The sequence below is a fragment of the Sorex araneus genome, chromosome 8 (genome assembly GCF_027595985.1).
Source record: "Sorex araneus isolate mSorAra2 chromosome 8, mSorAra2.pri, whole genome shotgun sequence".
In the NCBI taxonomy this organism is placed as follows: domain Eukaryota; kingdom Metazoa; phylum Chordata; class Mammalia; order Eulipotyphla; family Soricidae; genus Sorex; species Sorex araneus.
The window spans coordinates 59,519,677-59,533,617 of NC_073309.1; positions in this window are offsets into that span (position 1 = coordinate 59,519,677).

Here is a 13,941-nt window from a genome sequence, read left to right on the forward strand (position 1 = left end):
ATAACGAGAGAGAAGAAAGTGACATTAAAAAAGCAATCCTGTTCACAATCGTGCCTCAGAAAATCAAGTACCTCAGAATTAGCTTAACTAAGGAGGGAAAGGACTTTTACAAAGAAAATGACAAAACACTACTTCAAGAAATTATAGTGGACACGAGGAAATGGAAAGATATCCCCTGCTCATGGATTGGGAGAATTAACATAGTCAAAATGGCAATACTCCCCAAAGCACCAAAGCATTGTACACATTCAATGCTATTCCTAATAAGGATACCTATGACATTCATCAAAGAAATGGAATGAACATTCCTGAAATTCATATGGAACAACAAGCCCCCACTAATAGCTAAAGAAAGTCTTAGGAAAAAGAATATCGGAGGAATCACCCTCCCCAATTCAATCTATACTACAAAGCAGTAATGATTAAAACAGCATGGTACTGGAACAAAGGCAGAGCCACAGACCAATGGAACAGGGTTGAATATCCTGACGTACATCCTCAAATATTTTATCATCTAACCTTTGATAAGGGAGCAAAAAATGTGAATTGGAACACGAAAATCCTCTTCAACAAATGGTGCTGGCAAAACTGGACAACAACTTGCAAAAAAATGGGCTTAGATCTCTACTTAACGCCATGTACAAAAGTCAGGTCAAAGTGGATTAAAAATCTCAACATCAGACCAGAATCCATAAGGTACATGGAAAACAAGGTTGGCAAAATCCTCCAAAACATTGAAGCTAAAGGTATTTTCAAAGATAACACACCTCTTGCCAAGCAATTGAAAACAGAGATAAACAAACAGGACTACTTTAAACTAAGAAGCTTCTGCACCTCAAAAGAAACAGTGACCAAAATACAAAGACAGTCTTCAGAATAGGAAAGGATATTCACCCAATGCACATCTGGTAAGGGGTTGATATCAAGGATATACAAGGGATTGGTTGAACTCTACAAGAAGAAAACCCCCAACCCCATCAAAAATGGGGGATGGAAGTGAACAGAAATTTTCTCAAAGAAGAAATTCGAATGGCTAAAAGACACATGAGAAAATGCTCTACGTCACTAATCATCAGGGAGATGCAGATTAAAACAACAATGAGCTATCATTTAACACCACAGAGACTGACCCACATCCAAAAGAACAAAAGCAACCATTGTTCGTGTGGATGTGGGGATAAATTGCTTGTGGGAATGCCAACTGGTTCAGCCCTTCTGGAAAACAATATGGACGATTCTCAAAAAATTAGTAATTGAGCACCCATTTGACCCAGCAATACCACTCCTAGGAATATATCCTGGAGAGACAAAAAGGTATAGTAGAAATGACATCTGCATTTCCATGTTCATTGTAACACTGTTTATAATAGCCAAAAACTGGAAAAAACCAGAGTGCCCAAAAAGAGATGACTGGTTAAAGAAACTTTGGTACATCTACATAATGGAATACTATGCAGCTGTTAGAAAAAAATGAAGTCATAAAATTTGTATATAAATGGATCTACATGGAAAGTATCATGTTAAGTGAAATGAGTCAGAAAGAGAGGGACAGACATAGAAATATTGAACTCATCTGTGGAATATAAAATAACATAGTGGGAGACTAACACCCAAGAGTTCTAGAGATAAGAATTAGGAGGTCTACCCCACAGCTTCGAAACTGGCCTCACATTCTAGGGAAAAAGGCAGCTCAGATAGAGAAGGGAACACCAAGTAGAGGATGTCAGGAGGACCCATTTGGGTTGGAAGATGCGAGCTGAAAGTAGACTATAAACTGAACATGATGGTCACTCAATACCTCTATTGCAAACTAGAACACCCAAAAGGGGAGATAACAAAGGGGAATGCCCTACCATAGAGTCGGGGTGGGGTGGTGGCGGATGGGGTGGGGTGGTGAGAGGGATACTGGAAACATTGGTGGAGGTTAATGGGCATTGGTGGAGGGATGGATAAATGATCACTGTATGAGTGAAACACAAACATAAAAGTTCATAAGTTTGTAACTGTACATCACAGTGATTCTCTACTGAAAAATTTAAAACAACCAAAAAAACAAAAAAAAACAAAAAACAGAAAAAAATATATATTTCTTGGAGTTGAGCTGAAAAATAAAATGAGGTTGGAAGCAGAAAGTACTCTCTGGACATTGCCTTTGATCATAATGTTAATAATTTAAATGCTATAAAGGACGAAGTCTGGCATTAAGTAAAACAAACATTTTCTAGCCTAGATTTCTTTTTCTCCCATGTAATTTCATATTTGTTAGGGAGAAAACATGGTTTACTGGGAAAAGTTGCCTTCTGAACTTGTGATGGACAGAGCTGTGAACATTTAACTGGGAACATGTGTCTAAGTTACTTTGTTCATGAATTGTTGAATTGTTCCATCAAGTAATTATATATTTCTATGCTCTTAGATCACAGGTTGTGATGCTCAAGGATTTTTCTTTTTATTCTTTTCCTGATATTCTTCCTTATATATCTGAATGCCTGTAACATATGTTGAATGGTTAATAGAATTTCTCAGGGGTGGGCTTATCTAAAAAAGGAAATTGTACTTTCTTTCACATTTGAAGTCTTTTCTTCCTCAGTCTTTCTTAATACTCATAATTTATTAAGTTATATATGTTCCCAAAAGATGGAATCATTGTTGATTCATCCCTATTTGTTGAATGCACCTCCAGATTCAACAGCAAGTTTTCTCACCCCTATGATCTCTTTCCTCAATGTATTCTTTACCCCAGAGTCTATTACTCATCTCTATCCCCTGTCTTATTACAACTGATTGCAACAGATATTCTATTTCCATTCTCATTCCTCTAGGTAGCAATCTGAATTGCTTCTTTTTAAAAATAATAAAATAGTTTAAATTACTTAATCATGTTTAAAACTCTCAACAGTTTTAAATTATGATAAATTCCATAAGTCTTATCAACACTCTGTGTGTGTATGTAATGTATGTAATGTTGGTACCATTTCTCTCATCATCTTCACTCTACTTCATTTTCATTGCATTTCAAGCACCCTGATGAACTCCCTTATTCTCAGAAAGGCCAGTTTTTTTCCCCAAATCAGTAACATTACACTAGCATTGCCAGTCTGAATATTTTTTTCTCATAGTTTTCTGATTGACTCCTTTTAATCATTTATGTCTTGTATAATCATAGCTCTTCCTGAGATGACTTCCCAGACCATGCTTTCTAAAAAGCACTCATTTGACTTGCTCACATTGTATTTATATTATATTTCATTCATGTCATATTCATATCATTTTTTCCTATTTAAATTTCCTGTAGCATATCATATTTTCCAAAGTTGGTTCAAAATAATATGCTCTATCTCTCATGGTCTATAAACACCATTCACAATAAAAAAAATCAAATTACTCCTCCTTGGAAATTGGGTGAACTTACAACACCTTCAACCAATAGAGTTATCAAGGTATAACCTCACCCTAAGTGAAAGCCCTGCCTTCTTACTTCTGAGGGTCTGCTATAAAAAAAAATCAATAATAAGCTTGAATCTTATTTTATTCATCATTATTATTAATTTTGCTTTTTGTGTCACCCCCGGCAATACTCAGGGGTTACTCCTGGCTCTGCACTCAGAAATTACTCCTGGCAGTGTTCTGGGAACCATGTGGGATGCTGGGAATCGAACCCAGGTCAGTCACGTGCAAGGAAAATGCCCTACCCGCTGTGCTATCATTCCAGCCCCTTGAATCTTATTTTAATCAGCAGTCTGAATACTTCCATGCAGAATCTAGCTGTAGTGTTCTTACAGCCAATATCGTATGTAAAGCGCCTAGGAGGGATTTTTCTCACCAATCCAGCTGAACTCAGTTTTTCAGAATCCCAGAACAGGAGTCAGATGTGTAAAGGCAAATCGAGTGATTTCAACCTTTAAATTTTAAGTCTTCTCAGAAAAATCTGCGTGCTGTGTAGAGCATAAGCAAGCCATCTGTGAAGGACCAATTCAAAGTTTCTATCCATCATCATCATCATCATCATCCCGTTGATCGTTGAATTTCTCAAGTGGTCTCAGTAACGTCTCCATTCATCTTAGCCCTGAGATTTTTGAAACCTCCCTTTACTCGTCCTTCCCAATGGTGCTACATGAGAGGCTCTTTCAGGGTCAGGAGAATGAGACACATCATTATTACTGGTTTTGGCATATGAATACACCATGGGGAGCTTGCTAGGTGCTCCCATGCGGGCAGGAAACTCTCGGTAGCTTGCCAGGTTCTCTGAGTGGAAGAAGTAGGCTATAAGATGTTGTGTCTGTGTGCTTTCAGGAGCTTGGTTTTATAGTCTCTAGATATTGGTTGTTAATGGGATTACACGGTGCCAGGGGCAGTTTGTGGGTGTAACTGACAAGCTACTGGAAAATGGGGGATCTGGGGTGGAAGACACCCAGTCCTGATTTGAGCAGGCTTGGAGATCTCAGCCCTGGGTTCTGAACACCTGGATTTCTCTGCTGGTTCCTTCATGCGTGAGGCTCATGCATGAGACTTCATGCATGAGGTTTATATGCATAGGAAGGGGGAAGTCAGTGAAATAGGAGATAATAAAGATGAAAAAAGCCCAAAACAAAACAAGAAAAGTCTCATTCTAGACACAAGGGAAGGACAGATACGACTTGGGGCCATAGACAGGAAGGGTCCTTGGGTTTTTATTTTTAACCCACAGATATAATGGAAGGTTCAACCCAAGATTTAAATTTCCCCACCCTTTTAAGTCCCTGAAGGCTGCAGGTCCATGCAAATATCACATAAGGCATACAAACAGCACTAAAGGATGTATTGGTAAGTGCCACGTTCATACAGAGGAAATGGTCTGGCTTCTATGCCACAGTGACTGTGGTCCCTGGCCTAGGGGTTGAAAGAAGGACTATACTTTCTATCCATAGGCACATAAAAATGTGTATTGCTGAATATTACAAAGGACAATCAAAATCAAAATGAGAGATCACCTCTCACTGGTAAGAGTAGCTTATGTTCAAAGACTGTAAACAAGTGTGGAGAAACAAACTCTTGTACTCTAGAGGTGGCAATGTAAATTATTGAAACATCAATGGAACAAGAAAAAATGCTCCACATCACTAGTCATCAGGGAGATGCAAATCAAAACAACAATGAGGTATCATCTCACACCACACAGACTAGAACAGATTTAAAAGGACAAAAGCAACCAGTGCTGGCATGGATGTGGGGAAAAAGGGACTCTCCTTTACTGTTGGTGGGAATGCCGACTGGTCCAGCCTTTCTGGAAAACAATATGGATAGTCCTTCAAAAATTAGAAATTGAGCTTTCATATGACCCCACAATACCACTTCTGGGAATATATCCCAAGGATGCAAAAGACCACAGTAGAAATGACATCTGTATCTATATATTCATTGCAGCACTGTTCAAATAGCCAAAATACGGAAACAACCCGAGTGCCCTAAAACAGATGACTGGTTAAAGAAACTTTGGTACATCTACACAGTGGACTAATATGCAGCTGTTAGGAGAGATGAAGTCATGAAATTTGCTTATAAGTGGATATACATGTAGAGTACATTGCTAAGTGAAATGAGTCAGAAAGAGAGGGGCAGACATAGAAGGACTGCACTCATTTGTGGAGTATAGAATAATATCACGTGAGGCTGACACCCAAGGGCAGTAGATACAGGGGCCAGGAGGATTGCTCCATAGCTCAAGCCTGCTTCATGAGCGGAGGGGAGAAGGCAGATGGAATAGAGAAGGGATCACTAAGAAAATGATGTCTGGAGGAATCATTCGGGATGGGAAATGTATGCCGAAAGTAGACAACGGACCAAACATGATGACCTCTCAGTGTCTGTGCTGCAAGCCATAATGTTCAAAAAGGCAATGCTAGACAATTTGTTTTGTATTGCTTGTTATGGATAGAATATCATGTCCAGGAAATTCTGTGTTGTTCTCTTCTGGGAGCTTTAGTTTATAGTCTCTGGGCCTTGGCCACTGATCGGAGTACATGCCGCCAGGGGCAGTTTGTGGGTGTGACTGACAAGCTACTGGAAAACTGGAATCTGGGTAGAGGAGGCCCAGTCCCAATCCAAGAGGGCTTGGAGATCTCAGTCATGGGTTCCCACTCACCTGGGTTTTCCTGTAGGTCTGCTTTCTGCTGAGATTCATCCCACCTTGAGTGAGGCTTGTCCACTCTTGGGTGAGGTTCATCCAAGCGTGTGGAGAGTGGCCTTAGGCATGGTGGGGGGTGGGTTCTGGAGGTTTTTAGCTGCCTGCAGTCTGTTTCAGGCAGGGAGAGAGACTCAACCCACCCCCAGAGGTGCCCCAGTGAAGACAGCCTGGCATGGGGTCAGGACATTCTGCGGTGCTCTCTTCGGGGACTTTTAGTTTATAGTCTCTGGGTCTAGCCATTGCTGAGATTACATGGCGCTGGGGCCAATTTGTGGATGTGATTGCCAAGCTACTGGACAGTTGGGGTCCTGAAGGGAGGAGGCCCAGTCCTGATCCGAGTGGGCTTGGAGATCTCAATCATGGGTTCCCGCCCACCTATGTACTAGAGGCCCTAACTGCATCTTTTGTTCTCTTTCGATATTTATGGGTCTCTGAAATGAGGCCAATAAATGAGCTTATACAGCTGAGCCAGAGGTGGCCTGTGGGTGTAGCTCCCACATACCTAACTTTTGGCCTTTTAATTTCTTGGTAAACTTGGCCTCAAGTTGTTGGGGTCTGGCCAAAGGCACAGCAGCAATTTTGGGGTATCTGGAAGTCTGAAGGCACCATCAGGCTGCTGATGCACTTGCCCCGAAAGGTAAAGGTTGACCTGCTGGCAGCACCATACCCCTCTTTTGAATTTTTAGTTGCTTATTAAAGTAAAATTTATAGATTGTGCTTTTTTTTATGAGCACTCTTTAATTTGATCATCATAGTCCAAATATCCTTTTATCATTGTATTTCCTTCTCATTTATTATTTTATTTAGACATTGTGATAACCTCTCAGAAAAACCTGAAAGTCATCAAAGAACCTAATTTTTTTTTAATCACATAAAGGTGAGTTGTCAATATCTTGCTCTAAAATTGCTAATTTAGCTCCACTTTGTACAGTCACATTTTACACAATCACTGTACAACTAACAAATTAGATATAATGCACTGAAGGGCTTAGGAAGCATTTTGTTTCACTAATTTAGAATCACATTTTTATTTAACTTTTCCCCTCTTTGAGTGTTTGTCTGTTTGATATGATTTCTTAGTGTAGGGTTGGAAAGATAGCACAGCAGGTAGGGCCCTTTCTTAGCCACCCAGGTTTGACAACTAGAACCTCATATGGTCCCAGAGCACCATCAGGAGTGATCCCTGAGCACCACGAGGTATGGTCCAAAACAGACCAAATTTTTTTTGAGTTGCATGGTTTACTTTTGTTATCTTCCCCTTATATCCTTTCACTTTTTGGTTCTATTTCGAATAACTGCTCTTTGATTGTTTGATTAAGATATTTCATACCATAATTCTCCGCTGAATACTTTTGGAAATTAATACATATTTTGTAGTGATACTTCAGGGATTGTTTATCAGAAGTTACATTATTTGCTTCCGGTTAACTTTTGAGTCTCTTTGCTTATTCACCATTAAAACAATCCCAGGCATTTATCAAGTTTCTGTTATGTCCTAAGTATTTTTTACTATCTCATGAGTTTATTGAATATTATAATGAAATGAAAAAAAGTCTGTAGAATATGGTTCGTTAACCCTTCTATCAAGTCATTGGCTGGGGAAAGCAACTTGTTGCCACTACTCAGCATCCTAAGAAAACTTCTACTACTTATCCTAACCCAGAAAAAGACCAACACTCAAGTTCAAAGCACATTTTCTGCTGAATGTATATTACTTTTACACCTTTGTAAAGTTGAAAAATTGATAAGTTGAACGGTTGAAATAATATATAAATTGGTACAAAGTCAGAGAATGCAATGTGATGATAGAATATTACTCTTATCTTGCAGATGGTCCTTTCCAATTCTATGACTGGCTGTGCTTATCTGTTATTAAAAGGTCGTTCTAATTTCCTTTTATTTTATTTATTATTCTGATAATCTCTTCTAGACTTATTGATCTTCTCATTTATCTTCCTGAATACAATAAGCAGATGCATGTGTCCAAATATTCCTGGTGGTATACTCTGGATATTTGTTATTCTAGTTCAAGTCCTGTTGTGAACATAAAATTTAATATGCTTTTCTGGTAATTTTTGTTGTAATTGTACACTCTTTTTACAGTTGCTTACACTAATAATTTTAGTTAATATAATAATTAGGTTTGTCCCTGATATGTACTGCTTATGGTAAAGAGTAATTTGGGATCACCTTACTATAATTTCAAGAACTCAATTCTGGGGCTGCTGAAAGGAAGTGTCTACCTTTTGTTGCTTTTAGTTCTTAAAGTTTTCTTCTTTCATATGAAAATCAAAATGTAGAGGGATTCAACAAGATCTCATCTTGTCATTCTAGATATTAGCAAATGTCTTCCCAGGCACTTTGGGCCTTCAAATGCATGGCCAAGTATTATTTATTTATTTATTTATTTATTTATTTATTTATTTATTTATTTATTTATTTAATATTTACTTTCCAGAACCAGAATTAGCACATGTCTTGAAGAAGAAAAAGTCCCAGAGCAGTGAACATGCCATGGACCTCTCATTTACTGGACTTTTCTCCACTTCCCTTACTATCATATCTCTAGCACCCTCACCAGATTTTATTTTCCTTGGTTTCTGAGTTGTCCTTAGGAAGCATCAAGAAAAATTACTTAATCCACAATTATTATGAGAATTCATTTTATATTTAAATGTAAAAATGGACCAGGAAGATAGCTCAAAGTGCTGGAAAGTTTAGTTTACGTCAGGGATCCTTGGGTTTGATCCCTGGCACCACATGGTCCCCAAAGCGCTTCAAGGAACATTCTCTCACAAAGATGGTAGTAGCTCCTGAGAACTATAAGATGTGTCTCAAAATTTTTTTTAAAAGCTTAAAATTATAATCTATTTAAATCAATACTTAAATTTGACTTTATTATAAAGAAGGCTGGAAATCTTCAATAAAAGACTTTGAAGTGAAATATTTGGGGAGAATTGATATACACAAATTCATTCTGGAAAAAATGCATCAGAAACTTATTTTTAAATTAGTTCATCATAAACATGTTCCAAATATAGTCAGACATCTGTCTTCAGTGAAAGCCATAGGTAAAAAAAAATTAATATAACAATTTAACCTCATTTTAAAAAGTGACAAAATACTTGGCCTATAAAAATTGCATAAGCCTGGGAATATGACAAGAGTATCAAGAACAGATTTCTCTTTGACATAAATCCATAATGATCAAAAACAGACAAATTTCTGAATTGGCCTGAAAACAAGTTCAGGTTATTTGATATATAGGCATTTTACAAGAGACTTTAGCAAAGGAGAAAGATATAAAAATGCTTCTAGAAGGCTAGCAACTTATTTAGAAGTTGGTTCTGTTCTAGTGGCAGTTTAAACAACATGCAGAGACGCTGTAAAATGAGTTCGACATTAAGAGGAAAGTTAGCAAGGTTCAGAAAGAACTTTGTCTTTGTACTGGCCAGCTGGGTAAAGGAATGTTCATGAAGTCCTGAATGAGGAGACAGACAAAAAGAAAGCACATGTCTTTTAGGACAGGGGGGTGCAGTACATTTGGTCAACAAGCAGATGTCTCGAGGTCATTTACCGACTCCCACAAACCCCAAACCAGCAGATCTAGTTCCAATTCCTCTCTACACAAGTGGAGCATGTTCAGAATATTCTCTCATGATGTGTTCAAATTGCTCAGGCCCTAGGTAAGGTGATTTCTGAAGTAGTTAGTGGGAACAACCAGACGGGCAGTAATGTCCAATCTACTCAATCCAGAAGGAAAAAAGAACTGAGCAAAAACACAGAAAGAACAATGGGATTTAGTCTGGAAACTACAGTCATTCTTTCACCTAATTTTTCAATTCCATTTAAAATTTTGTATACTTTCCAACACCACTGAATATATTCACATTTTCAATGACTTGAGTATAATAAATGCTTTCTGTGATATCTGAATTGCCAGAAAATGAATCTCAAATAACTTTTCCCCCCCATGGGAAAACAGCAGAAAAAAAGCCATCTTTCAGAAAGAGAATAAACACTTTGAAAATAGATTTATTTCAATCTGACAGGGATGTGGGCTATTTCTTTTTAAAAGCTCCACTGAAAGATTTATATCTAATATATTTGAAACACAAGTCATAGTCATGTGATGATGCCCAAGTGATGGCCGTGTAGAGGGAATATTAATGACCAGTTTTACTAGGACAGATAAAACTCATGCAACCTTATGACAGAAATATTTACTCTCCCCTTATATATATGCCAGTGTATAATATACTTCCACCGTCATTTCAGAATGAAAGGAGCAGTAGTGGTCTTTGTGTCTATTAGCTGAAGGTTCACATTCTGCCTTTGCTTCCATGTGTTAAGAATTGTCTTTTATTGCTGTTTTATTCAAGTCTTTAATCAGCACTAAGTGTTTAAAAATCTCATTTCTCTTTTAGTCACTCTTTGAGTTTATAATTCATGAATTTATTTTAAAATTTGACATTCTTGGCGTGGGATACCGGGGCAGCCCCAGCCAGAGCCAGTGCTCGGCTCCGGCCGGCCGGGTTTTCGGCCCGGGTGCCCATGTCTCTGCAGAGCCGGTGGATGTGGAACGAGCAGGAACCAGAGACAGCTTTAGGAATTGGGGTTCCAGCAAGTGCTTGCACCCATGTATGGAGACTGTGAACTAAGCTTTTGCCCCACGCCGGCTAACGGAGGAAATAACCTTCCTTCTTGGTCTCTCTCCCCTCCGGGAGAAGGCGTGGTGTCCGACATTTTGTGGGTCCGTTGAGAAGGTATGAACTTTTGGCGCAAAAAAAAAAAAAAAAAGAAAATGTGTGCTTTGAACTTGAAACAGCCGCGGGATACTGGGGCATCCCCAGCTGGGGCCGGTGCTCGGCTCCGGCCGGCCGGGTTTTCGGCCTGGGTGCCCGTGCCTCTGCACAGCCGGTGGATGTGGAACGAGCGGGAACCAGAGACAGCTTTAGGATTTGGGGTTCCAGTAAGTGCTTGCACCCATGTATGGAGACTGTGAACTAACTTTGGCTACATGCTGTTCCAGGAAGGGAAATGATTCATTTTCAAACTTAAATCTTCTCGGACTTAATTACTATAATACAGAAATTGTAAACTGCGCGGCCGCTACTGCGGCCGCGCGACATTTTATCTCTTCATTCTCATCAGTGAAACACTTATTATCAAATATTTCCCTGTTAATAGAGCTGTATTCTTAGGGGATAAATTCCAACAAAAATAGTGAGTCTGTTTTAAAACTCTAACAACAATAGTGAGTTATGTGTTGAAATCTGGAATGTAATCAAGGTAAAGAGAAAAGGAAGTGAAATTATCACTCACGTACGGGGTGGGTTGGGGGGTGAGGGGTGGGATGTATACTGTTTTTTTGTTTGTTTGTTTGTTTTGTTTTTGCTTTTGATTTTGTTTTTATTGGTGGTGGAATATGGGCACTGGTGAAAGGATGGGTGTTTGAGCATTGTGTAACTGAGATATAAGCCTGAGAACTTTGTAACTTTCCACTTGGTGATTCAATAAATAAATTAAAATAAAAATTTTTAAAAAATTAAAAAAAATAAAATTTGACATTCAGAATATTTTCTAGACTCAATGGTAAATTTACTTTTGTCTCAAAGATGATCAATCAGAAAGTTTCCTAATTTTACCTTGTTGAATCTTGTAAATCAAATGTTTTTGCTTTATCTTTTATCCCAAACATGCTAAATAATGTCTTCTGTTTGGAAGCTCACGTTGGTAAAGACAAAATTATAAATCACGTTTGGTTGCGTATTATTTTTATAGTACAATAGGTTTGGGCGCTTGTCCAATGCAGCCAGCTTAAGTTCTATTCCTGCACTCCATTTGGGGAACCAAGCCTGTTAGGATTTCTCTCTGAGCAAAGAGCCAAGAGTAATCTCTGCCCACTTCTGGGTGTGATCCCCAAATGAAAGAACAACAAAGGCATCAGGAAGGACAATTTGAAATATCAAGATCAAAGACATGGGCCTGCGAGAGAGTACAGAGTTTCAGGACTTTGCCTTACATGAATCTGATACCAGTTTGAGTCCTACCACCACATTTAGGAACTATCCCTGTGCACAATGTCAGGAGTAAATTCAATAGCCCTAGAATGACTCCACCCCTCAATAAGTAACTTAACACGGTAGCACTGACATGTAGCACTGTCATCCCGTTGTTTATTGATTTACTCAAACAGGCACCAGTAAAGTCTTTATTGTGAGACTTGTTACTGTTTTTGGCATATCAAATACAACATGAGTAGCTTGCCAGGCTCTGTCGTGCGGGCGGGATACTCTCTGTAGCTTGCAGGGCTCTCCGAGAGGGACAGAGGAATAGAACCTAGCTTGGCTTCGTGCAAGGCAAATAAATAAATTAATGAAACAAAATTGAAGATATACATACAAAGTTGGACATTAAATCAATTTATAAGTAAATCATAAGAGTAAAAGTCTATTACATCTGCAAAAATAATTAAATTTTGATGCATTATTTTTAAAATAAAAAATAAAAAATCTAATAGTTTTTTTATAACAGAACAATATTTTTTCATAATTAGAAACTATCTTCATTATACATTTATCATCATCATCATCCCGTTGATCATCGATTTTCTCAAGTGGTCTCAGTAACGTCTCCATTCGTCCTAGCCCTGAGATTTTAGAAACCTCTCTTTACTTGTCCTTCCCAATAGTGCCACATTGGAGGCTCTTTCAGGGTCATGGGAATTAGACCCATCATTGTTACTGGTTTTGGTATATGAATCCACCTCGGAAAGCTTGCCAGGCTCTCCCATGCATATATTTATATGTGGATGGATATGAGAAAATGTTGAGGTGGCATTTGTATGCTTAATATAATTTGTATAATTATTAACCATAGATATAAGTTATTTTATAGATAAGTACACAGATAATATACAAAATAATGGAGGATGGTTATATTAACTTGATGTGAGCTGATGTAACCAACACAGAAGAAGTTTTGTAGAAATTAAATTAGCATGCCATTAAAATACTAACTGCCACAGTTGCTTAATTGGTTACCTGTCACTTAGGGCTATACCTCTGGAGAGACTAAAATTATTTTAAGCTAATAATTAATCATTTTAACTCTAGATACAAAGCCTTTGTTAACAGGAACTGAACAACTTTCTAAGCAATATTTTTGAATTACTTATTCTTCAAATCAGTGAACTTTTCTTTGTTCTAGACTTAACAGCAAATAAGTAAGGAAAATTTCAAATATAACAAAAACTACTCGTTAGAGTTTTTCATAATATTTGTCTAAATTCTTCTTTTCAAACATCATCACTTGTATCACTTGTCTTCCCGTTGATCTTCAATTTGTTCGAGGGGGCGACTGTAACGTCTCCATCTACATTTGTCCCTGTCACGTATTAGTGTAGCCCAGTGATATTTGCTCCTGCCAGGAACAGGAAGAGCCTCCAACCATTCATTCAGGGTTTTGACGAAGAAGTCTGACCATTTCGTTGCTGGGCAGCCATGCAGTCTTTTGATGTCCCAAGGAATCCAGTCGGTAACAGCTCTAGTATAGCGGTCATCTCTAATTGCATTACATGTCTGGCTCATCTGATTTCTGATGTCTTGGCAAATGGGACAGCATCCCTGATTCTTGACCATCAATGGAGGCTGGAACTCCTGATTCCTTCTCTCACTTGAGTGAGACGTGATGCTCCTAGCATGGCTCTTTCGATTCCTTTTTGGGATACCCGAATAGCATTCACATCCTGTTTGGTAAGGCCCAGGTCTTTGAAG